At 44.5% G+C, this 27,770-nt stretch overlaps 1 protein-coding gene across 1 annotated transcript in view; it reads left to right on the top strand.

Moving 5' to 3' along the window:
- The window catches only part of TUBG1 (tubulin gamma 1), a 202,102-nt gene that overhangs the window by 143,658 nt on the left and 30,674 nt on the right, over positions 1-27,770 (top strand). The window lies entirely within an intron of this gene.

Raw genomic sequence — 27,770 nt, 5'->3', positions numbered from 1 at the left:
CGACGACGTATTCCATATCGCTCCCACCCTGCCTTCCCCGCTGCAGAATTTCTTTGCGATTGCAGCTTACGTTCCGCAAGGCTTTGTGTCTGACTGGCAGTTGGCTAGTGTCACACAATCTGGGGGAAAAAACTACAACTGAGGCTACGGGCGTTGTGCGTCCTATTTATCACATCGCATGACGTCGGACGTCGGAGGAGGTCCTCGACGACGGCGCATCAACGTCATCGACGCAGGACGCAGACGCCGAAAAAAGTTTCCGAAGCAGCACAGCTGTGGTGGTTACATGTCATAGATATGGAATACGTCGTCGGACCATCCCATCGAAAGAACGTTACCAGGTAAGAAAGTAACTTGTTCATCTCAAATTTTCACCCCTCATCCCATGAATAAGCACTGTAGATGTTACTCCACTCAAATTACATTGAGTAACATTGACTAAAACTGAAACTCAGAAATCTAAAAGCTGCACATGTCCACCTAAGCGACATTGTGCTAAGTGTAAAAGACATCTAGGTTAAATGAGTGACCTCTCGTTAGGAATACACAAAGGATTGTGACCGGTTGCATGGGGTACTGCAGCACACCTAAAACATGACTCATTTGTATTTTTCAGAACTATGGACTTCATGTGTCAATACCACATGTTGTCCTCCCCATTATAATGAACATTACTTTTTGGAATTAAGTGCGGGAATACTGCTGATCGCAAAAATCGAAACTTGTAACTTTCAGCCAAAGGGACTTCCTTGTAAAACACAAATCAGAGTATAAGACATAAGATAAAACGTAATAAAAATACTTCGAATTGATTGTGTCCTCCCACATATTCCTCATCTTGTGATATTCGTTATCGCTAGCTTCGCTGCTTTGGAATTTTTTTTTCGGCAGAGGGCCCTGTGCTCGAGGTCGTGGCATCGACTGTCCCTCGACGGGCTCCGTTCCGTGTCGACGTCACTGCTAGTATAAATAGCTCGAGACGCGCCCGTTGGCTTCAGTTCCGTTTTTCCGATTGCTTCGCTTTCGTGAACCGTGCGCTTCGAGATTTTCTGTCAGAAAATGTCATCTACTGCTTCTACACCCAAGACTGGGTTTAAGAAGTGTATCGACTGTGGTTCGAAGATGTCTATCACTGATCCTCACTGCATATGTCTTTGGTGTCTGGGTTCAGGTCATCGAACCAGCGACTGTGGCTCCTGTCAGTCGATGACAGAGAAGGCCCTCTGTGAGAGGAAAGATAAACTAGCGGTGGGGCGGGAGGCGTCAAAGGCCACTTCGAAGGCCTCGTCGAAAAGGCATAAAAAATGTCTGATTCAAAAGAATTGGAACGTCATAAACACTCAGAGATCCCGATCTCATAGTAGAGCGAGACGATCTTCTTCGTTATCTCCTAAAAAACTTAAAAGGAGACATGAATCTCTATCGTCCATCCGATACATCAACTGAATTGGTTTGATGTCCTACAAAATCGGATTCCCCAACAAAATGGGAACATTTTAGAAGAAAAATTGAGGTCTTGGAGAATGTGGCCTCGACCCCCTCAAAGAAACCTCAATAGCCAGACCCCGGTCGCTCCATTGGACGACACTGGGAGGTCGGGAACTACTGTGGTAAAACCCAGTAGTATGGGTGAAGCCCGTAAGACTCGAGTCAACAAGTTGTCGAGAGATCCTTGAGAATCGAGTGTTTCTCCGATCCCTCATAAAAAGCAGAAGTTGTCGAAATCAAGCGCAACTTCGTCTACCCCATCGGCACCGACCGCTTCGACATCGAAGTCTAAACTATCTTCAACGCCTTTATCTAAGACTTCGAGTGTGTCGAAGGTTCCTTCGACACCTTCGAAGAAAACACCCATTCCTTCGACAAAAAATCAGGAGGAAGAGGAGGTTTAAACCCTTACCGAAGTCAGATTTTTTTTAAATGTATGTCTTCCATTTTTGAAGAATCTGGCTCGGAGGATGAAGATGTCGCTCCTTTTGGAGTAAAATATGGCACTAGACAGGTTTCAGAAGTACTTATAAACCCTGAATCTAAGATGAGAGACCTGTGCCGAGACTGTACATTCTGCTAGTGGCATTGACTCGTCACCTGAATTAGTTTGCTACACCTGATCCTGCAGAGCATGCAGATTCAGGGTACAGGAGTTTGATGAACAGGGTGATAGAATATATGGGTTGAGGAAGAGCCTCACCTACCTTTGAACAGGACGATATGACAGACATAATAGTTTGGGGCCCCCAGAAAGATCCAGTTCTCCCTTTCCATAGGGCGCTTCAGAGGACAGTGGAAAAGAACTGGGAAAACCCTGATAACATTGCTGCAGTAAAAAGCAATCTTCCAAAGAGGTATAGAACTTCTACTTCTGATCCAGAGTATCTGAATAGACACCCCACTCCAGAGTCTGGTTATTCAGGCCGCAACTACTTTGGGACAAACAGCATACCCAACCAAACCCCCTGGATATGGAGGATAAGAAGGTTGATGCTTGGGCACGTAAAGTTTTTACTTTGGGTAGTATGGCCTTAATCAACCAATGTCACCTGTACCCTGGCCAGGTTCACACATACCCTGTGGGAATGCATTTCGGCAGGCGGCGGAACATATTCCGGAAGGTGAGGAAAGGGAAGGCTTCCTGCATTTAGTCAAAAATGGAAAGGAGGCAGTGGGGGAATGTCTCCAGTCTGGACTGGATACTGCTGATATTCTTAGCAAATCCATGGCATCAAGCACTGTGCTACGCAGATTCGCATGGTTGAAAGTTGGGGTTTTCACCAGATGTGCAGGCCAGGCTTCTCAACATGCCCTCTGATGGCTCGAGGCTGTTTGGTAGTAAGGCTGATGAGAGCCTAGAAAAACTAGACCTCAAAAGCGGCATCTAAATCCCTTCATGCCTCCATGCGACCGCCTCAGAAACCCTATTCGGGCTCATTTTCCTGGAGGGGTCGCCCTTTTCGATACTACTCTTCTGTTGGTAGAGGAAGAGGACAGGCTTTTCAAAGGGGCAAAAGAAATGTCACTTGTGGTGGACGAGGAAAGACTAGAAAGCCATCTTCAGGAACAGCATATTTACCCTCAGCCGCCTCCAAATCACTCTGAGGTCTTATCATACAGTGGTCCCAGTTCTCGGGGAGTATGTCGGATCTTCTGCAAGTCCCGAGCGCAGTTGCTCAGGATCTACTGTGGTGGCCTTACAACAACATCCTCAAAGGGGAATCTTTTTGGCAACCATGGCCGGAGATAATGGTAGTGGCGGACGCCTCACTCACGGGGTGGGGAGCCCACACCGACGATCTGACAATCAGCGGTCGTTGGTCTCCATCGGAGTCCAAACTACACATCAACCTATTGGAGCTGAGGGCAATAAGACTAGTGCTGAAGGCCTTTCTGCCCTCTGTACAGGGAAAGAATGTCCTGGTAATGACGGACAACACAATGGCCAAGTACTTCCTCAACAAAAGGGGAGGCGTGGGATCACTACCACTGTGCAGAGAAGCAATGCAGCTCTGGTTCTGGGCAATACGAGAAGGAATATCTCTGTCGGCAGTTCACCTAGCCGTAGAGAAGAACACGGCAGCAGACACACTGAGCAGGCAGAGCAGTCTCCCACGAGTGGGAGCTAGCTCAGGAAGTCCTTTTTAGAGATCTTCGCCCTTTGGGGAACCCCTCAAGTGGATCTGTTCGCGACCACGGTAAACCGGAAGTGCGAACAGTATTGCTCAAGGGAATTTCCCCCGAGAGGAGCTCTAGGAGATGCATTCGTGGTGGACTGGGAGTTCCCCCTACTGTACGCGTTTCCTCCAGTCCCTGTGATTCCTCAAGTAATCAGGAGGTTGAGAAAGTTCACGAAAACTATGATCCTAATTGCCCCGGATTGGGCCAGGAGGACGTGGTACCCGGACCTTCTGGACATGTCCATCTGCCCTCCAATACATCGTCCACAAAGAGAGGATCTACTCTCGCAAGAAGAAGGTCGAGTTCTCCATCCAGAGGTCAGAACACTCAACCTTCACGCATGGTTTCTGAGAGGTTGAGATACAAGGATTGGGATCTTCTGGATGACATGATGGAGATTTTGCTTTCGGCCAGAAGGCCAGCAATGAAATCCTTGTACTGGTGTCATTGGAACAAGTTCAGTAACGGGTGCAAAGATAAGAATGTGTACTCTTTTCTATGTGGCACCCCAATGATGCTTTCTTTCCTATTACATCTAGCCAATTTGGGGCTCTAGATAGGAACAGTAAAAGGATATCTTGCTGCACTGTCCATTTTTAAGCGCTCCTCGGAAGAGGTTTCTTACTTTAAAGTTCCTTTAATCATTCAGTTCCTGAAAAGACTTACCAATGTATATCCACCAGTACCGTTTCATGTCCCAACTTGGGATTTAAACCTAGTTCTTAAATTCCTAACTTGTATACCATTTGAGCCTCTGCACTCCTGCCCATTGAGGCGTTAAACACTAAAAACTGTCCTTCTTGTGGCATTAAGATCAGCCCGCAGGCTTAGTGAATTACAGGCTCTCTCATGCAAACCTCCATCTACTATATTTTACAAAGACAAGGTAGTTCAAACGTTAAACCATTTTTCTTACCAAAAGTAGTTTCTGACTTCCATTTGTCACAAAAAATTATTTTACCAACATTCTATCCTCCACATTTGGGCAAAGAAGAGGAGGGATTGCATAGACTGGACCCCAAAAGGTCCCTCAATTTTTACATTTCAAGAATGTCAAAATTACGTCAAGACGACCAACTCTTTGTGGGTTACACAGGTCGTAAATTGGGGTTAGCGGTGACAAAACAAACTATATCCCGCTGGATCATTCTGGCAATATTGGAATGCTATAGATTAGCAGGAAAAGGCCCACCGGATGGGCTACGAGCTCACTCCACTAGGGGAATGGCTACTTCTGTGGCTCTGAAAAGTGGAGTCCCAGCAAAAGACATTTGTGTTAGGCAGAAACCTGTGCAGTTCCCTCTGGGACCACTGCAAAAGATTTAAGACTGCATGTGGTTGGCAGTAAACCCAATTGGTAGCAGTCTGTACCACCCAGATTTACCTGGTAGCTGTGGCTGAGCAGTCAGACTTCTCTCAAGAAGAGTTGGGCAGTATACAGAGTATTCACAATAGGTCAAAAGAACACAGTAGAACGAGCAAACACTGACCAGAGCTTGGTGTAAAAGAGATATAATTATTTATTTAAAAACACATCTAGTTAAACACACTGGCACTAATATCAAGCAGTTCAAAAACACGGTCACTAAAAGATATACACTCCCTTCAACGATTAGTTAGACAAGTCTTAAGTAAAGCAACACTTATTTTCAGACAGCGGTGAGCGCTTAACGAAGATGGCACTCTAATCAATCGGTTTAAAAGGGAGAGAAAGGCAGAGCAAAGATAGAAACAGATCCTAACACTTTTGGAAGAACACAGTAGGAGAAGAAGGCAGGTTAAAACCGTAAAGTCAAAGTTACCAAGGCCGCACCCACTTTAAGAGGCTCCGGTCGAAATGTGTCCAAGGTCACGCGGTTCAAAGTGCCCAAAAGTCTCGCAATAGTTTCAAAAGGAGTTGGATCAACAGAAAGAGACCAGTTAGATGGTCAAGGCGGCCAACCCAGTCCAGAAGGTTAAGGGGTTATTGTATCCTTGTACAAATCTTTAGAAAGGAAGGCCTGGCGGACACGGTACCTTAAAATGGTGAGAACGCTCCAGCGGGGGCAGTTGTTCCTGGCAGCGGGTGCAAGTAGGTGCTTCGTCTGGAGGGAGAGGATCTCGCGGAGGAGGAAAGCAGGAGTCCGTTGCACTGCCAAGGAAGAAACCAGCCGCGGAGTTCACAATTAAAAGGAGCAGTCCTTTTATTCGCGGTCCATTGGTAAGTGGCTATCTGGTTGCCGGGGTGCTGGGCACGGGCCACTCGACCCCAAGACGTCCTGGGATGCGAGAAAAGAAGGTAAACTGGTTGTGCCCACCAGTCAGGGGAAGAAGACTCTCCAGCAGGGAGATCTCCTCTGTCGTTGGGAAGTGGTGAGTCCGTTCAGCAGGGCTCCACCGGTGGTGTTGTCGTAGCACGTCGGCTCAGCTTCTCCCTCGTCGAATTCTCAGGTCCTGTGGCGGCTTCTGAAGTTCCAGTCCCCAGAGCCCTGCTTTTATGCAGCACACCCCCATTCACTCAGCTTAGCTGTCAATCAAACATGCTAAGTGGTGAGCCGGCCGGCTCACCACTTGGGCCAATCACACAAGAGTGCGACTTGAGTTACCAAGGTAACTCAGTCCAGGGTGCCTAAACCCCCCTCCCACACCCCCTGTGGTACCCAGATAGAGGGGAGAAGCCCGCCAAAAAGTGGAACAAAGGGCTCGACCTTTGCTTTGGAGTTACAGAGGCGAACACAAACGCCATTTTGAGTTCTGGCAGAAAATACCAACCGGTGAATTAATATTAGATAAATAAACTGGCGGTATGTTAGAGGCTATGTTAAAAAAGTATTAGCCTCGAACAATGGGAAAATCCCATAAAGATATATTTGCGGTTGAATATAAAAAGTAGTATCCACTGCCACCAGCCAGAACTCAATGAGGGGGGACGGGACAGTGCCCCCTCGAATAACAGACCCAGGGGCAATCGAATTTCCCCTACCAGTACGTCCACAATAGGATGGTTTGTACTGGTTCTGTTAGTAATTTGGGACTAGTAAAGCCAATGGTGACTTTACATGCCCTGGGAGACAGTAGTCAGTCCTAGGGTATGGAGTCTATGGTGGGGGGTCACTATGACACCCCAGTGTTACTGCACGGAGGGTTCTGTGTAACACACATAAAAAAAAATATGAGACCCTATGGAGTAAAAGACCCCATAGCCCATGAAACACATTAACATTCAAAGGAACACCATAAATCATGTCCAAGAGTGGGAGAAAGAGTCTCACTCTTGGCAGGAGAAAAAAACAAACTCCAGAAATCCAGCAAAGCTGCTGGGGGACTCACTAGGTTAGGAAATTCAGCCTAAACAGAGAATTCTCCCTAACAATTTGCTTGGCTGCAACATGGGCATCAATGCATACCTTCATCACACATTACTGCTTAGATGCCTCCGCCTCCAATGAAGGTTTATTTGCCAAGGCAGTACTTCATTCCATCCATGAAAACAAGAACTAGCACTCCCACCTCCAATTTGATCACTGCTAGGGGAGTCTTTCACAAGATGAGGAATACGTGGGAGGACACAATCCATACGAAGAACAAGTTACTTAATAACTGTAACGTTCTTTCCACTGGATGTTCCTCCCACGTATTCCTCATCGACCCTCCCAGCCTACCCGCAATACAGTTTACGTTTTCTTAGGCCCATCGTGAGATGAAAGTGTATCAGTCACAGCATACACCTGGATGTTCCACAAGTATTTCCTCAAAAAAACAGAACTGAAGCCAACGAGCGCGGCTCCAGATATTTATACTTGCAGTGACGTCGACATGGAACGGAGCCCGTCGAGGGACAGTAGACGCCACGAACTCGAGCACAGCACCCTCTGCCGAAAAAATAAATAAATTCCAAAGCAGCAAAACTGGCGATAACTAATATCACAAGATGAGGAATCCGTGGGAGGAACATCCAGTCGAAAGAAAGTTACAGTTGGTAAGTAACCTGTTCTTCTCATTGAGAAACACTCTTTCTTCGGAGGCTAAAGTAGCCATTGTCTCTCTTTTTATTTGGCAATTGTGCAATCACCAATATGGTACCACAGCGTACTTTCTTTGATTTTTACTGCATTGGGTGTGCTGTAAAGGACCTTGAAGGGTCCTTCATAGCGAGGCTCTCCATTTCATCACGTAATTCTTGATGTAGATGAAATCTCCAAGAATCACTTGCAGAATGTTTTGTTAGTCACGACTTTCCTGGGACACATAGGGAAGCATCTGTTTAGAGACAAACATAACTGCATATGTTAATGTCCTCAAATACCCACTCATCTGCTTTCTCAAGGCTTGTGACTACAGGTCTATCGTTCACCAGTTTGTGGGGGGGTAAGATGGTGGTCAGATACTTTTGCATTTCCTAGTGAAAATAGCTCTGGGTAAACAGAAAATCCTGTTTTTCTTTAGAGGGGCACACATCTTACTCAATTGGCTCTTTAATAGCCCATTTAGTTTTCCCACCAAACCATTTGCTTGCGGATGATAAACTGATACCAATTGATGCTTGATTGCTAGCATGTTAGACATTTTTGAATAACTAGTTTACAAAATGCAACCCATTTCCTGACTTAATTTGCAGACAAATGCCAAACCTTAGAAATATTTCTCACACCAGGAACTTTGCCATACTTTTAGAATCTAGGTGAATGCAATGACAGGCTTTTACCCACTTGGAAAAGCGACACACTACCACAAGGAAATACCTGTACTTTTGACATTGCTCCACCATGTCAATGACATCAATATGCAGATGTTGGGAGGGACCATTTGACTTTGGATGGTGGCCCTAACTGTCTTACAAGTCGGACCCAGTGGAATATTGTTGACGTATTAAACTTTCTCTAAGATGCACGAGAACCATTTCTGCCAAATTAGGGACATACCAGCCTGTTTGCAAACTAGTAATCATTGATTGTTTTAGACTCATGAGCTGGCAAATACAACTGTGCAAGTGTAATCAAAAGTAAACTCTGACATTATTACTTTACCTGTAACATTGTCTCCAAATCCCATTGTGCGGGTTCGTGGCTATAGCCCTGCCACATCCAAAAGTCCTCCTCCTGCTGTGGAGCCAGGTTCTGATACTCCGTTATCGCAGCTAGAGACAACTGGGTGTACAGGACTTCATAATCAAAATTAGTACTTACCTGTAATGCTCTTTCCAATGATGATGGTATTTCTGACTTCATAGTAGCTGCTAACACATTTCCTACAGAAATATGGTCCGTGACTGGAGTATTTTTGACCACTGCGATTTCAGCAGGTAGCTAAAGGGACTCCATAAGTAAGTGAAATCGTTTTGCAAGCAATAATGGAGAGCTGTCCGCCTTATCAAAGCCCCTGTTTTCCCATTTCCTGAATGTACTGTTGACACAAAATAAGCAGTCAGAATAAATCATAACCCGCTGTCCACATGCATGTGTGTGCAAGCGCCAAAGTGATTGCCGCTAATTCTGCTGCTTGGACAGACCAATGTGATGGAAGCGAAAACTGCTGCACTAAACATTGTGAATCCTTTTCTTCAATTACTGTAGCTCCAGTATACCTTATCACTGTCTCTTAATTATAAGAGCCATCCATAAACGCTACATATAGGCAAAGGATCTTCACACATGTGACTGCTGTGGTAAGCTGAGGCATGTATGTACCACAATCGTGGACCTCTTTTCCACGTTCCACTGTCACGACCAAAACAGAGCTGGATTTACTGTAACATTTTAATATAATCACATTCGCACATCCAAAATCACTTCATATCTGGAAGCCATTTTGTGTACAGTAAGCTGTGAGAAACCTGAGGGTGTTCTCACTACTAACCCCCTTGGATCCTCTGCGCAGGTGGCGAAGAAATGGCCATCACTTTTAAATTCTGACCTTTGGGCAGGAGAAGAGAGGGAAGATCACCTGGGTGGAGGATCCTTGGGGATTGGGAGTGGGATGACCTTGGGCAAGACCTGTTATCCCCCTTTTCCTAATAATGACCTACATAACTATCCCCCAACCTTTATGGGTTATTGCAAGTCTGCTCCCTTCAATTCAACATATAAGTCACTTGGTAGTACTGAGACAAGCAAGAGGCAACTGAGAGTAATGAACACCATACACTCCCACCACTTTGGTACTGGGACGAAGAAGAGGCCTGCAAGGTGGTGTGAAGACCAGGCATGTCCTCTTAATCAGGGAGGGGCAAGGCTGATTGAGAGAACACACCTGCAACCTGTTAGAGCGTTGCAGGTGTATAAAAGGAGGAAGAAAAAGCAACACAGAGGGCAGCAGTAGGGAGACCAGTGTGACATGCAGAGAATCTTGCTGGTAGAGACACAAACCACTGGAGGGAACTGCCATGAGAAGGTCCGAGGTGCACAACACACCGAGATGCTGAGGTCTACCAGAAGAGGTTACCTATGGCAGCCCAGTGTGGGAGGACGAGCTCTCTGGAGCAGACCGGCAGCTGAAAAAGGACCCTGGTGGGAAGGCTGCCCTTATCCCTTTCAATTAACGTACTAGTTCCCCGTTGCTGAAAATCCAGCCATTGCGTGTCTAAGGGGCAGAAGTTAGACCCCAAACGGCAGAGGCTGCAGATCATGTGCTGCAAGGCTGCAAGGACAACTACTAAATAGGCTGGTGAGTTTCTGTGCTATAAGAAACCCAGTACGTGAAGCGTGAGTGATTGAACATTTCAATTGGGTTGAAATACTTTGTCGCTGGTAGCGGCGTGGTCGCGTGCAGTAGAAAAGCAAGTTTTCGAAGGTCTCTGCTCCTAGACTTTTTCCATTGTTGAACTTTGAAGAACTGGAAATACTTTGTATCAGAGTGGTCACGTTTCATAAAGAAAGGATTCGAAAGTCTCAATTATTGGGGAGTAAGCATAAATCTTACATAGTGAGATTGATTATTTATATAGCACCTATACACAGTGTGTTTAAAAGCACTTCAAGGCAGGGAGAGAACAAGGGAGAATACAATGACATTCCTACAAGTCCTTGATACATTAAGAATGAGACATTAACTATCATACTCGGCCTACCAACATTTCTGATACTGCAAGAGCTTTTGATAATAATGAGGGGAGTGGGGAGGGAAGGAGAATGAGACCGACAAGCTGCTACCTTATTAGGCCTGAGGATGATTGAGGTAGTGCTGGAATTTAACAAGAGGAGGGGGGGGCAGAGGGCAAGGAGAAGAACAGCACAAGCAGCTATGGTACTAGGCCTGATGACATTTCAGAAAGTGCCGGAGGGGGGTGAGGGAAGAAAAAGCAAATGGGTGAGTTAACAGTCGGGCCACTATCGTACTAGGTCAGATGCATTTTGGATAGAGTAAGTGCAAAGAGGATAGAAGGGGGGGAAGGGAGAGGGAAAGAAAATAGGGAGAGGACTGTGAGACAGGGTGTGGTGAAGGAGAAGAATCAGGAGGGGGCGGACAGTCGGACATCATAAGCAGAACACAGCGGGACAAGCACTTAAAAGCACAACAAAAAAAGCATCCAAATTTTAAACCGGCATGAAACCACACCCACATTTGAAACAGGCTAAATGCATGAAAGCACACCCAATTTTAATTGCAACCAAATTCCAAAAGCTAGCAATGGGAGCAAACATACAGTGCAATCAGAAGTGCAGACATGGGGGACAAGCAAAGAAGGAAAACTGAGTCAAAAGAGGGTAAGCGTGACCAGAGAAGGGAATTAACCCAAGGTTGTGCAGGAGAGAATATGGAAGTCCAGATTACTGACCGCAGTGGGATAGCAAAATCTTGGTAGTTCAGGTGCCGGGTGAAAGAAATACCTCACGCAATTGTTCTGGAAGTGGACATGGAGCAGACAGGGGCCTTGGGAATCAGTCTTTTGAAGCAGGGCTGGTTAAGCCTGCCGGCATACAGATTGGCTGGTAAAGAGTGGAAATTCAGCCAATGAGGGCACAGCACCAAGCACTCCGGTGCTCAGGATGCAGGCCGCCATCTTGGAGTGGCCCGGGGGACCTTACCTTCTGATCCATGATGTGGTGAAGGGCACCACGGGTCACCCGATGTGCAGGGTCTTTGCACTGAGGTAGCCCGCAACTGCTGCCTAGCAGAAGCGTAGATTAATGAAAACAAGTGTGCCTAATCAATGCCCAGAGAATGCTGAATTGAACACAAACTTTAAAATTAAGCAGAAAATACTGCACGTTGCCTTTAGCAATGAATAGAACTGTGCAATCATTAAGAATCACTGCACACTACTTTCAAAGTTAATTAAATCACAGAATTCTGGGATGTTAATCCCATTCATTATAGGAAATCCTAAAAATAATTTTAATATATGAAGAAAGGACGTGAACATGCAAGGGCCAAGAATTGGATAACGAAAACTGACAATGCCCTTTTCGTTTGTGTTTTTGAACTGTGATGGAATACCAGTCTTGGGGGAAGGAAACCCTGAGAATTCCTTATACTTTTCTTTTGAGTTGTGAACTATGGTGAAATAGTGTCCTGGAAAAACCTGAAACTTCATAACTCTTGCTTTTGTGGTTTGAACTGTGACTTTTGAAACTTGGGGAAGAGAACCCCGAGAATTGTTTCAAAACTATATACTCTTGAACTTGTGGGGGTGGGGGAAAAGGGTAACATACTTTTTGTGGAACTGTTTTATACTTTCGGAAGGGATCTGAAAGAAAGTAGTTGAACACGGTTTCTGTTGATTATTACATCTCTACATATTGGTTTATTGTAGATGTGAGGGCAAGGATAGGTTTTGGACACAGTGTACTTTTAAGTTGAACTTTAGGGAAATCCCACCTCAGCATGGGACAAGTTGGGCCTTTAACCATTCTGACATTTAAGTTAATAAATATTCTTTTATTCAACTTGATATCTCTTTTCTGTGTCGTACTTCATGATGCCTTCACAAAGCGTAATCTTGGCTTTTGCAAAGATCGCATGAACCACTTGTTCCAAATAAAGCGTAACCGCTGACCTAACGCCACCGAAACCGATTCCTCGAAAGCAAATGCTGCTAGAGATTGTTCACATGGGAATTAACCCTGGAAAAACCTGATCCAATGCACTGCTGCAGAAAATGCCAAAGGTTTATGGCATAAGGTCGTTTTCTGAGTTGGTGCTGCTGTCCTGACCTGTCCATTCGAATGGGGGAAAAAAGAAAAACATTTTCCTATAATCAGGAACACCGAATACTGGAGCTGACACAATAGCCTGTTTCAGCGCTCACAATGCCAGAGTTCCTTCTTCTGACAAGGCCAAAGGCTGACTCATTTGAGCTTCCTTCAAAACTCCTAAGAAAGGCTTGATGAAGGTAACATAGTCAAAAACCCAGAACCTACAATAATTGCAAAGCCCCAGGAATTGCTGCTTCTACTTTATAGTACTAGGTTTAGGGGTTTCCTGAACTGTCTCTATTCTGTCTTTTATTTATATCTCACCGAAGCCTGAAGGCATTGGGGCGCATACATAAAGACACAGACAACAGGTAAAAAATGGGACAGCCGGTTTGTTTAATGAAGTAGGGCTAAACTCTTACTTGAATATGCTTGTTTTTAGTTTCTTTCTGAAGATCATATGATTTGTCTCTAATCTCAAAGTGCAGGGGAGCCTATTCCATGTTTGGGGCGCTTTTGCGGGAAAGGAACGTCCTAGCCCATTCGCTCTTTTGACAACTGTGTGAACAATCAGACCTTGAGCCTCAGATCTCAAGGCTCGGCCAGGTGTTTAGAGGGTTATTTGTTCTTTCAAGTAGGTGGGGGCTACTCCGTAAATACGGCGATGTACAATGGTCATAGATTTGAAAGTGAAACAATCCTCTAAGACTAACCAATGGAGGGACTTTCTGTCACTAGAGATGTGCTCCCTTCTGGTTTTCTTTCTGATGATTCTCACTGCGTTGTTTTGTATGACCTGGCAATGCGCTAAGCACCCCTTGCTAGCTCCAGCCAAGAGGGCATTGACATAATCCAGTCAAGAGAGGATAGTGGCCCTGTGAATATTTGCACATTTCCTTTCACTCAGATAGGGTCAAATACTTTTGAGTAGTCTCGGATAGTATTGGCAGTTTTTCTTTAGATAAGCCACATGTGCTTCAGCCGCCAGGGACGCTTCCAAGTATATAACCAGTGTTTTAACTTTCCTCGAGACCGGAATAAGTGCGTCCTTGATCTTAAAGGATGTGTAATCCGGGCTTAGTTAGACCTAGCTTGGAGAGAGCCGAAGATAATCAGCTCGGTCTTGCATCCATTCAAACAAAGCCAATTTGCCTTCATCCAGGCCTCTATAATGTTGTAGTTGTTGGCAACTTGATGTTATCCGTATTGTGGTAGCCACTCAGTTCGAATACCACTTGAGTATCATCTGCATAATTGGTAAAGTACACCCCTATGGTGTTAAGGAGGGTATAGAGACACCACAGGTATAAGTTGAATAAAAGAGGGGACAAACTTGCCCCTGAGGTAAGCCACAATTGATGGACATGGGCAGTGAGGATCGATCACCCCAAAATATTTTGGAACTCTGTTCCGCAAGAAAGGAGGTCACCAAGCCTGTCTGTTCCTGAGAGCAGCCACCCGAATGTTCTGAGGCCAATTGAAGTTGTTGGTGGTCCAGCAAGTCAAAGGCCGCGGACAGATCCAAAAGAACCAACATGCCCGTCTGTCTTGCCTTTGTCCATGATACTAAGCATGTGAGTTTGAAGGTGCAACAATGCAGTTTCCGTGCTATGTGTTCTTCTAAAGCCGGATTGCTGTTTGTGGAGAAGGTTGTTATCGTCCACAAACGCTTGAAGTTGTTGAGTTGCTACCTTATCTAGAATTTTCAATAGGAAGTTACAAATTGTTATCGGGCATAGGTTGGAAGGATCCTTCTGGTCCTGTCCTGATTTTTTTTAATCCGTGGAGTAACAATAACCGTTTTGATGGCTACTGGGACCTTACAATCTCTAAATGAGGCATTGAACATCCTGGTGAGGAAGGGTGCGAAGATGTCTTTATTTTCCAATATCAGTTTGGGGGGCAGAATATTCTCGGAGCAAGGCTGTTTGTCGCATAGAGGAGAGAAGGATGTTCATGTCTTCTAAAGAGACCGGACTAAACTTCAATTTGTTCCTTACTGTAGGGCTAGGTTCAGATGTTACAGGAATAGGTTGATCAAGTGAGGATACTTGGATAGAGCTTATGGCCTCACGAGCCATTTGAATTTGTGCTTTGATTTTTTTACTAAAAGCATGCTGTTCTTTGTCACAGTCATCCTGTCAAGGTAATACAATCTTTCTGCTTGAATCAAGAGTCGCACTTTTTAGGAACCCCATTGCTCACTTGGACATGCAACTCCGATCTTTGGGGGGTAGAGGTTTTTGGCCTCGAACACCGAGAGATGGCGAGGACCGGCACAGACTGGCTTAACGCTGATGCGCTGGCGCTGAAGTGCCTGACATTTTGATTTAAGCCGTCGAGGGGTGCCTGGGAAATGTAGTTTCCCCTTTCTAGCAGGTATGCACCGTTCAGTATGCGTGCGAGAGTTTGTCACAAAATCGCTCACATATGGAAATGAAGAATGCCTTAATGTGAGTGATGTAACTGACCAGGTTTGTCTGGTGGTCAAGTTACAAATACTTCAATTTTACAGCCAGGCAGAGAATCTCTTGTTGCAGTTAACGTGCTTGATGTCAGCAGTGATCTGGGGTTTAAAAATCCCCCAGCAATCAATCATGCACGTACAATCACTATATAAGCACAACCTGCTACCTGCAATTACAGTGATACGTCCTACAAATGTCTGCATTTGTCTGATGTCAAAACTCTGCCTTTGCCAGAAATATGCGGACCAAGGTATACCACTTCAAATTGACTGTAATTTCACTTTAACTTTATTACCATTTTCTGTCATGGCACATAAAACAATGACTGTCTTTCATGAATGAAAGTCTCAGCAAATCGTCCAAATATTGGGTACAATGTTCATTTATTGACAGTCCTATTTTTTAATGGGTTTTTTTGAAAAAAGAAATTCCACAAAAGACAAAATGAGTGTGTTGGAAAGGGTACGTGATGGGTGGCAGGAGTATTGAATTTACCAATAAGATACGAGTCTTCCTCTCCCATTTTCTCTCGCAACACAAATCATTTTTAGCTGTGCCAACAACTCCTTGATGGCCATCAGCCAGGGCAAATCGGAGCTTCCCTGCTGTGACATGAAGTCTTTTACCGCTTCTCTGTACCTACCCAAATTAGGATTGGTTCATAGGCGAACCCACAGAAGCACAGGAGGCTGTCTAAAAATAAAAGCAATGTTCTGCAGGCCCAGCACCCAAAGGCATTACCTGGTAAACCCAAAATGGATTTTAAAACTGTATGTTCCATTACCTGTAACATGCTGTTGTTGCACGTGCCCCACAGTTCGGCCCCGTAAAGGGCCGCCTGCCCGGTCTGGCTTGTATAGGTTTGTCATGTTACACTCGCCGGGCCTGGCCCATGGACCTAAATAAATCTCAGCACAGCCCTGCATTGCCTTATCAACTGAAGTGCTGCTCTGTTGTCCTGGTTGTTCCACATGCAATTGGCCTTCATACTTCCTCACAGGTAGTCGCAATCGCTAACCTGCGTAATGCGACTATCACTAAGACTTAATGTAGGACATGGCTTACTCTTGGCCTTGCTTTTAGTGAATACCATTGAATGAGTTTTCTGGGCATTAATCGTTAAACCATTATCCTTACAGAAGCCCTCAAAGATGGCCAATTGCTTGCAGAGACACTGGGAAGTAAGGGAAAGCAGGACAGCATAATCTGCAAATGGGAGGATTTGAATCCTTAGCTAAATCCACACAAATAGCCCTATTAAATGTACTTGGTGACTCTCAATACCCCTGGAACAAATTAGTGTAAGTGAGCTGCTCTGCTTTAAATGTAAATGCAACAAATACTGTGAATCAACGTGCAACTGAATACAGAAAAAATGCCGCACTGAGATCAATAGCTGAAAAGTACTTTAAATCTAATGGAATGTCTGCCAAAATAGAAGCTGGATTCGGAACCACAGGAAATTCTGCTTCCACACTGAAATTAATAGGCCTGAGATCTTGTACCATCCTCCAAGAAGAACCCTGTGCCTTTTTACTGGGAATATCGGAGTATTGCATGGAGAGGAAGACTGATCTATCGCTTCCTGATTTTGTAAATTACTCATGGTATCCGTGATTCCCTTGTCCACTTCCCTGGACATTGGATATTGTCGAATTCTGGGCAGCTGAGCCCCTTATTTCAAAGTAATCTCCACTGGGCCTATTCCGTTCAACAGACCCTCTTCATCTGGATATGTAATCCACAGATGTTATGCTACCTGTGCAAGAATCTGTTAACATTTTTTTCTCATGACAATTCATCTGACTTCCTGTGCTTGATCTAACAATCGTCTGAAGTGTAATTGGACAAGTCTTTCTTCAGATTTTGGGTAACTGCCGCTACTGGACTCTGAAGGTCTCCCCGTGGGCTGTACTACGGCATCTGCGTAAAGGGGTTGCCCCCCTCCCACGGAAGACATTTGCTGATCTTGCTGAGGCGAGAGACCCTGGAACCTCTCATTCTGTGCGGATCCATGGGGAACCTGTTCCCTCTGTCTCATCTGTGGCAGTCGGGCACGACACTTCCCAGCAAAATTACCCAGCTTGTGACGATACCAACATTTCCGATAGGGGCCTAGACATACCCCATCCCCCTATGTACTGTACTAGTAATTACAGCTCCTTCTAAAGTTGCCTTTTCTAAATTTTTCTGAATTAGTTTGGTTTCTCCCCTAAACTTCCGATCCTGCTTATTCTTTGTCTGCATTATTCTAAAGAAATACACTATATGTGCTTCAATTTCAGCCCACGGTTTCATTCTCTATCCAATCCGTAGCCAGTGATCTGGTTGCCGCGAAGAATCCTGTGGCAAAAAGGATGAATTTTTAAAAACATATGTTTGAACTTTTCATGAATATATATATGTGGGAGCTGTGTTAGGGTCATTATTGTATGGGGAGTACATGGGGGCTTCGGGGAGCTCCTGCTGCATATAAAGTGCAAAAATAGTCTTTTGCCACTGGATTTTTGCAGCTACCATATACTACATAGAGCCATCCAATCTCTCGAAGTCTGACTGGATTGGTTGCGGTAGATCCTTTTTTTATAGTGTGGAAAAATAGTGCTGGTGATCCTCCTGTTTGATCCCACACTTGTCCCACTTCTACTCTCCACTGCTCTTGCATGCCAGTTATGTAATCAACTGAATCTTCTGGGTACATAGCTCTGAGTGCTGCCCAGATCTGAGTGCAGAACTTTTTAAATGTTGCACCATCATATGCGTCAACTGTAATCATAACTGTATATAATCCTGCTTGTCCCATTAACTGGTTAGTTTTCTCCCCGTCTAGTACTGAAAGTAAATTCTTAATGTCCCCAAATGCTAGGGATACACCCCTGTTTGTTTCTCAAATTGATAGATCCATTTACCTGTCCCATCTGATAATGGCGTTAAACTTTTCCTCAAATTCTCCCTGTCCTTTTGTGACCATGGAACATACTTCAAGTTGTTTTCTGGTAGCTTAACACATGGAAACTGCATTGCAGCTGGTGTAATCTGTTCTCTAACTTCCTTTCTTTCATGTTTCCCATACTGCCAAGACTCCTCATGTATTCTTAATCCCATGCGGGATCCCCCTGACCTTCCTTTGTGATGCCATCCAGTCTCCCTTCTTTCCATCGTCCCCGCTGTGATGAATCAGAAGTGATCATCCCAAAGACTCGGGCCTGGGATCCTTCTCATCTGGCCAGGGAAAGGCAGATGCTTCCTGACCCTGGGGGTGGTGTTCTGCGACAGGAAAATTGGGAGAACCAGCTGACCAACTTACCTGATGACCCCACATTTGTAATGGCCTATTGGAAAACTGAGGCACTCAATATGAAAAAAGAAACCCAAATGTTAGAGGCTTCAAGTCCCTTAATGCCTTAGGTACTGGGACGAGGAAGAAGGGCTCAGCAAAGAATTGCAGTATGAAGTCTAGTGTTTCTAATGGCCCACACCTGAGCGGGACCTTTGATTATTTAAAGCCCCTTCAGGTGCAGGCCATGATGAGAAGTAATTAGCAGCCGTGTATGAAGCCAGGGCAAAGAAAAGATGCCAGGACTGCCGCCATGTTCGTAGCGGATTATGGTGCTGAAGCTATCCGTATCCCCTAACTAACTCTGGTGGCTAGTGAGCATTGGAGAATGTGAGGAGCAAAGCAGGTCCTGTGGTGAAAGGCTTGGGACACAGGAATACCACTGTAGCTGTCAAGCTCCTAACGCAAAGAAGTCACAGCAGCAGCGGGTTAAGCGGACGCGCAAGGAAAGACAGGTGAGTTGGCCTTTGATAGGTGACCCCGGGGCGCTCTGCAAAAAAAGACTGTTGGCTGCTTATAATTGTTTTGAATGTCGAACCAGTGAAAGAAAGTATTTGTGGGATAATTCTCATATTCAGAGGGAACACTAAGTAGGTTTGCGACTATCATTGCCTAGGTAAAGAGGAGGCAATAATTAAGCCAAACGGTAACGGACATTGCCAATCTAAAGAGAAGGCCATGTTTAAGCCAAAAAACAACCGGCATTGTCATGGCCAAAGAAAGGCCATTACAGATGAAAGGGGAAACTGTTTTCTTAAAGAGAGAAACCTGACTTAAGAGACCTTACCAGCAGTTACCTGGTGTGATAGTAGAAACCCAAAGGTGACAGGAAAAACACCCTCTTTGTAGATACTATCAAGGGGGAGAGGAATATAACCTGTATTGCATGTGGCAAACAAATCAGTCGAACAAACGGCATCAATGGGTGCTGTATCCTTATGGAAGAAGTTGAGTCTCAATATTGTTGAAAGCCAAAAACATTACTAATGATTGAAGCAAGCCTCAGCCTCACCATATAGTACTTATAGTGGTAGTTTTATCCTGGTAGGCGAGAACACCAGGAAAGGGATTGTTAGTGGTAGTCCTGGCAGGTTAATGGACAGGAAGAAGATATTGAAGTACTGCATTGAGGTAAAAGGTTATAATGAAAAGAAAGTGGCAAGGCCACTAATTTGTTTGATGAATTGTTGTTAATGAAGAAGAAATGTTAAGTAGTTGTCTCTTCCAAAGAGGAGACATTATATTGAAATACTCCCTTAAAGTGTGAAGACAAAGACTTTTGGATTGACAAAGTAGAGCTTGTGGAAACTTTATTTTTATCGTGTCGTCGTTTGCATCTAACAGGTATGCCATGTACAGGCCCCAGATGTCTGGGGGACGTGCGTGGAGGGGCAGAGTCCGTATGTAGTTCGTTTCGACATTTTGACAATAGTTGACATCCTGTAGCCACTGCTTCAGATTTGGTGGCGGTCCTCTGCCCCAGCTGCAAGCTATTCGTCTGCGTGCCAGGAAAAGGAGTAGGTTTGTATTTTTCAGAGTGATGAACTTTGTTTAATCGTAAAATAATCAAAGTGGCAAGTAAAATCTTAAAGGAAAGGAACTTTGTATCTCCCTTGAAGCAGACTTTGACTATTATAATGAACTTTGCTAATTGGAACTTTTCTTTGGAAAATCCTGCATTAATCCCGGGGAAGAGGATCCGACCCTGGTTACAAGGATATTTGGTTATAAAGTCTGTGTTTGAGTATAACTGTTATTTTGTTGGGTTTGAATAGCCATATGAGTAGCTATATGATTTTGTTGGATGTATAAGTGTGAGGGACAGATATATTTTGATGTTGGTGTTTCCCTTTAGTTTACAGGCAGAGAAATCCTCGTTATGTTAGGGAAAGCGAGGCGTTTGTCACACCTTTATAATTTAATAAAATGGCTATGTATAAAAAGCCTTTATCAAGTTGTCTGCCTCGCAGTTTTAACCCCTCACACCGCTCGGTCCTTTCTCTTTAATTCTAGTCCGTTGAGCAATGGCCTCATCTTCCTTCTCTGATATCCCCCACTCTACTTCCCAGATCTCCTTCTTTATCAACATACGCAGTACCCTCGTCTTCATTTTCCATATCTGCCATCTGGGCCATTTTCCGTAAGGCCACTAGCAACTCTTTAAAGGTTTTCCCTTTTGTCTCTATATTCATAGCTGAAAATCGTGCCCATTAAAACCCTCATTTTTTATTATCCTCCAACATGCTTGACATCCCTCCTACTGGTCTTCCTCCACTTGTCGCATAAGTACGTGACTCTCCTCCCTGTGATGCTGCTCTTCATTTTCTCTTAAATCTTTCTTTAGTTCCTGTCTGTTTCCTTCTACACAATTTTCTTTCTACTGTACCCCGAGCCTCTGAAGCAGCCTTCTCCTTTACACTACCCCACTCCATAAATGAGGCATCATAGCCTCCTCCCATTTTTTCCCTCTTTATCCTTTGTTTTAAACCTAGTTTTACATGTTAACCCCCGTTTCCCTCTGATTCTGATGATGTGTCTGTACTTGAACCTACATTTTTAGATACCGTTTCAATACTTTGGGTTGTCATTAGAAGTTTGATGGGATCCTGCTGGTGATGCTGGTGGTTCTGGTGGGATACCACCAATCAGTATTACAGGTGGCAGGAATACCGGTAAAGCCCCATTCCATGGAGCCCCCCCAACCCCCCACCCTTTGCCCAATTCAGTGTAGATTTCAGTCGCTGGCACCCATTCTGCACAATATTTTCAGATTTTACTTTTATTTGTCACATGAGTTTCACATATCGTTTCTAATTGAACCATTTTGAATTCCTGGGCCCGTACTTTCCAGGAGATAAAGTTTGCGCAGCTCCCTTATTCTTCAAAGCAAAAAGCTTTTGGCGGCTCCCTTATCTTCACCTAAGATCGGGAGTACTTTGTGGGTCCTGTATTTCACAATGTTATCACCCACACAGTACTTGCAGAGCGGATCCCTTTAATTCCCCTTGAAACACATTCTGATTATATCGAAACCCAGGTTCCTACCTCCTCCCATGCACCCATTTTCCCACCCCAGGTCTTCCACCAGACGGAGTTCCCAGACTTTTAGCAAAAGCTAGGTGTCTGGCTTACATTTTAATTGCGCACATCAGAACTCAGAGGGTAGAACACCAGTGGAGGGTAACTGCAAAGCAAAGGTTGCCATGGGAAGATGCCGGACTCCTGGCCTTCTACCTGGCCTGCCAAATGTGTGCTGGAATATTTTTTTTTAATGCAATAATAGGAGAGAGGTCTGCACTTCAAATGAAGTTCCCTTTTATTACAGTTTGGCTGGGAGGATATGCTTAACCGTGTGTTTAACACCATTGACTCAAGGTAGTCAAAGGCAGTAGCGCTTATATTCTGAAAAAAGAGGGTTGGTTAGTAATTCATTACATAGAATTGCACATAGACCGAACCTACTTATAATGGTTTATGATCAGTAAAGACTAACAGAAGAATTGTAGGTAGGTACACTTTTTCCGTTTACGTGTCATTTGTCAGGAAGGACTGCCTTTGAATTAGTAACTAAACCAAACGCAGGCGAGCACACCCAACCTAGACCTGATGTCACCCTTCCCCCAACCCACAAACATTAACCTGATCCTCTACACAAAATGGATGTCAGCATTGGAACACACTAGACAAAAATCAAAATGACACTCATTTAACCATGATGGCCGAAGGAGACAAGATGGCCGCTAAAATGCATTGTCACCTTAGTCACCTTATTTCAGATTTCTCCCTTTAACTTCTATTATTAATACCCAGCTACATATCACATGCTGTGCAATATCAGTTTGCAAATATTTTCAGGTAGAAGTTGCATGGAACCTTAAAACACAAGCAGGATACTGTGGCATTTGTTCTTCAGAAAAAACACTGCATACAGCAGTTGTTCATTAAAGCTACAGGCGTGAGCTGGGTGTGGAGTACCTCAACTGAGTGTTTTTATCTGCATGTAGCTCAATCACTGCGTTATTCCAACTGACACACCCATTGACTGAAAAGGTCCCTGCTACCTGTCGCTTAGACTTGGTTTTCTCTTAAAGCCGTGACTGGCCTCCTCTTAGCCAATCAGAATGTTCGGAGTGCAGTGACTAGCTACTGGTATTGACTGCATTCTGAACGTTCGGATTTTAAAAGCAGACCAGGGAAACCATGCAATGTCCAGGTATTACTTCTTTGATCAATACAAAACCTATCTGGGATTTTTGTTGTGGTTGCCGCAGCAACATCTAATGCAACTCATGAAGAGAAAGCTAAAACATGGACGAGTGCCTTCACTTTCTTAGCAACAAACTGTTTAGTTCTACATGACTAAAGCAGCCTCGGGTTAAACCGCTCCAGTTTAATCAGATTTGCAATTAAAATGCTTGCCTTTTTATGAAGTAAAAGCACATTTAATTTACTAAAATAAGTATTTCTTTTATTCACTATTAAAAACATTTTTATACATTACAACCGCAAGTCCAAAGCCCTTATTGCTATTACTGCTCTGTGTGAATAGCCTGATAGACGTCGGGAGGGGGTTATTACTCTGGGATAATGGTCCTTCCCCAATTTATGGCCCTATGCGAACTTGTGGGTGGGTCGTTATCCCACAATGATGACTTCTCGCTCCGCTTTAGTCTGCTCTATTGCAGACATCTAGTAAAACCTAGAGATGACGCCCCACCACCAGACAGTTGCAGCTGGGAGAAACAGACCAACCAAAGCAACAAGCGGCGGACTGTGCAGTTTGTCTGTTCCATTGTGCCTTGGTAGCTCTTGGAGCCCGATTGTCATACTGTCTCTTACCTTACATCCTTCTGAGGTTTAGAACTAGCACCGCCAATGAGATTGCAGAGACTGATCTGGGCAAAAGATCTGCTTTGCAGAGTCACTGCGGACAAAACAATGGGCGCTCCATCATTCAACAACTTGCTACGAATGTTGCAACCGCAGGCTTGTTTTAAGCGGATGCAGCTTCCTTCACTAATATGCACATTATTCTTGAATCAATTGCAAACTAAACTCGAATTCAAATGCTTCCTTTGTGCTTGTGCCCAGAATTCTTTGAAACCTCCTCGTATGCTAGTCTGTCCAGAAATTATTGTACATTTTTTATGCAGGTCCATTTTGATGAAAGCAGACCTGTTTCGCTTCTCTATCCTAACCTTTCTCAAGGCTTTAATTCAATTAACTTCTATTTTTGAGTGATAACTCCTTCAATGAACTCCTGTTGGCATTTCCTCCTCCTGTTAATTATAGGCACAAATTCTGTCTAGAGAACCCTTCTGGTAGTAGCACCAGCAGTTTTTTAAAACGTGTTTTATTGCACTGAATTCCTTTTTGATTATGTTGTGAGCAGACCCTGTTTGAGCAGTGTGTGTTTTTAATGGGCAACTGGCTTCCGGCTGTGTTTTCAAACGGGCACTAACATCCTAAAACGGTGTTTATTATTAAGAACTAAACTGTATGCTCATATTCTGTGCCTAAAATGTCGGGTGTCCTTTGACCTTTTGAGATCTGGGCCTCTTGGCATTTGCATCCGACCCGGATATGCTCCGTCGTGTTACAAAAGAGGTGAACCCTAACCATGGCTGCTGAATGAACAGATGGAGCAAGGATGGTGACGTCCACGGCCTGTGCACAAAAGTGGTCACCTTGGTGGAATCAGTTCACATATCATGTATTTGTATTTGCTACTGGTGGCAAACGTGCAAATACTTGTTCAGTCATAGTGCAACTTTGATGTGGTGCCACTGTATCAAGATTGTTGTGTACTTGTATGAATGTCTCGACTACGTGGTCCTGGTAGTGCCATCCACCCATCGGTGGTGCCACCGGAGTATTGCCAGTGTCCTCGAATCTGAGTGCACTGTGCTAGTAGTAACTCGTCTTCATGATTTGAACTAACCTGAACTTTTATCTTGTCTCGTATTATTAGTTTAACCCCTTTCCACAGCTCTAACGTTCTCCCTATGCCTTATGATGTCTCAATTATCTTCTTTATAGCATGTGCACATTGCCAATATTTGCTCACCTATTATTACTGCTGTTTTTCAAGTTCAATACAAATATTTGAAAAAAGGGCAGTCATTGTGGTTTGAGTAAACCATAGATTGAAGTGCGTCGAGGTGTCCCATTAAAGATGGGGGCCCTTGTGTACTGTAATGGAGAACAAAAAAGCATTGGCTGGATTGGAAGGAGATGATGGCTATTGTCTTAAAAATCCCAGCCGAATAAATTAATAGATGTAGAAAAGCATGCTCCTTTTTTAAATTATTAGTTACAATCAAATGACCATCACATGAGATTTAAAAGATATACTATGTCTCAGTATAGTGATCACTTTAGATTCCCCTTCGTGTTTTAGGAGTGTTTTTGTGCCTGTTGCTGATCACACATTTTATGCGCAGTGCTATGATAAAAATGTATGTTTACCTAACCATGAATAGTACGGCTGCAGATTCCAACTGCCCAGCTGAATGTGGTGGTAATTTTATTTGTTCCTTGCTTCCATCTTTTGCAAAGGATATCCCGCCAAGAACCAGATCTGAAAGGATCTTGGCCTATAAGCGGGTACATGTGTGCAAATCTCTCCCCTTCCCTCTGCTTTTTCTACTCTAGTAGCCTGAACACGTTCAGGACTTTTAGAACTATTCTTGTTGCCTGAACATAGTAGGTGGTGGGAGAAGATGGTGAGGGTGGGTGGAGTGTGCTTTGATGGTGATCTATAGTTAGCAAGTTGACAAGATTGTGGGATGTCATCTACTGAGCAGGAACATGGTTGAAATAACCTGCTCTTGGCTTTTCTTCCACTCGGCTAAAACGTGGTTATAGGCCCTCCTGAGTGCAATACATTTGATAGAACGGGTTATTTGAACCATGTGCGTTCTTAGTAGAGGGGCTCCCACAATATTAAAGAATTCAAAGTGTTCTCCCTTCTCTGGATCGCATGTCTCCTGCATGGTTCTTGCAGTGTTTTGTTTTGTTTTATTCCCACATGCCTAAATTTGTTGTCCGTTGCAAGCTAGACACCTGTTTCTCCATAAAGGGTAAGCAAGAGGGCGGGCCACTGTTGTTGGGCAGAGGGTGGGTCGTAAAGTTTGAGCAGGATAGGCTGACACGTGGCTTAAAGGAGCTTAAATGCTAGAGGGATTCGTCCCTTCATTGGAGAAGGTTTGGGATTTTGCCATTCACATACCCTCAAGGTTTAAACCACTGTTAGATTTGCATGACAGTCCCTTTTTTTATGTTTTAAAGATCTATATGGCTTATTGGGGGGATGAAGAGACTTGTTTGCGATATAGCTAATGTGCCCTGTATCACACCCTCTTCAACGTTTCTCCTTCTTTCTCCACCAAGGGCAGCTGTCATCACAGTTATAAATCTCCGCTTTAGCTATACCCTGTTTATTCCTTCTTGGGCCCAACCTATCCTATTGGCCTTTCCGCCACCCCCAACCCCTTCTCCCTTGTTTGCTGAATTCACCCCTATTGAAACCTTTAGTCAAAGTTGTGCTGTTATCTTGACCAGGTAGTCTGTTGCCATTGCTCTTGCTAGTATTGCAGAATTCACGATATTAAATCACTTCGCATGTGGCATTCCCCAAAGTTGGTCAATATTTGTCATTGCTCTACCCAGGATTTTAAGAGGGCAGAACATTTCCCACCTTTTGGATGGCAATTTACCTGCTTTTTGAAGGCAAAATCCAGGCACACACAACTGAACACAACTGGTCTGCTCTTAATGGGCCATAGCACACTTCTTATGATTTGGTTTTTCTTTTATGAAGTAAACTTCCTATAGTTTTTCAGTCCCTAGATCTGTCCAAATTGTGCACTGTGGTGATATCTCACCCCATCTTACGTTCGTTTGTGGTAGATGGGAAGCAAGGGAGGGGGGTGGGACCTGCCGTTACCAGATGTACCTCCTGGAGGCTGGCAGAGTCAGGATCCCGGAGGATGGCTACTTTTGCCAAGACACATTCTATCCCACCACCTTAGAGAAGAAAAACCAGTAACATCCAGAATGCACAAGCCATTGTGTTTTTCACTCCATGTCCGAAGTATGGAGTGGGGATATGGTGCCAATGGCAGACTGCTTCCCTGAACTCTCGTATGTGGAAAAGGGTCCTTTGTACAGGTACTTCAAGGTTGCAGTGCTATGGACGGGCTACTTACCAGAGAGCGCGAAACCTGTTGCTTCCACAGAAACACTCAACAGCCAGAACATTGTCTCCGTTGAGGGTTGAAGAGTGCACAGAACGTGTCCACACGCAAGCCCCTTTCCAAAGACCAGAAGTCCCCGCTGAGAATGGACTCCTTCAGGGGATTGCAGTCCGCATAGGTATGCAATCCAAGATGATGCCAACCACAGCACCTTCCTTTTTGTAGCTTTGCTGGGACAGCGGAGCATGAATCCTGCGAGTTCGGGTGTGCATGAATCTGTCATGGGATACAAGAAGCCTAGAATGCAATCTATTGTAAAGAAAGGGGGTGGAATGGAGCCTCTTTGAGATCTAAATTGGCTGCGTGAGGTCCAGTAAGGGAGGAATGCTGGAGGAGATGGCTACTAATCTGCAGTTGTCCTTAACCTAAAGGATGTTGTTTGAAGACCAAACCTGAGAAGAGGTCCACTGGACCTTAGCCCTTGAATTAAAGGGATCTCAGGGAAGACTCCTCACTGAAACGCAGTCTGGCAGCCCTAAGCCACACAGCAGCTGAAAAAAGTGGTCATTTGCTGCACTGAAGAACCTGTTCATTGGGAGGACTGGCGAGCCCCAGCTCCATGGATCGAATTGGCGGTGTGGAGAGACCACCATGAGTTGCCATACCTTTCTCAGGCAACCCGAGGCACAGGCTGCCCCATGACTGGAGGGCCAAAGAAGGAATATAGTCTGCCTGACAAGCACCCTGATCTTAGAGGCGAGAATGATCTCCTGCATGCTGCAGGGGAGGCCCTGTTGAGGCGTGATAACTACTCATAAGATTTGCATTGCAGAGTTAAGGAGTGGAGTATAGCACAGGGGCAAGCGCTGGTCTTGGAAGCAAGACCACGCAGAGCAACAGAGGTTTGAATCCCGGACCCACGCTTAGAAACCAAACTCTGGTACGGTATTAGGTGCATTATATTTAAAAAAATATATATAAA

This window comes from Ambystoma mexicanum, chromosome 13 (genome assembly GCF_040938575.1).
Source record: "Ambystoma mexicanum isolate Mex_15411 chromosome 13, UKY_AmexF1_1, whole genome shotgun sequence".
NCBI classification, from domain to species: domain Eukaryota; kingdom Metazoa; phylum Chordata; class Amphibia; order Caudata; family Ambystomatidae; genus Ambystoma; species Ambystoma mexicanum.
This window is presented reverse-complemented; position numbering and strand designations above follow the sequence as displayed.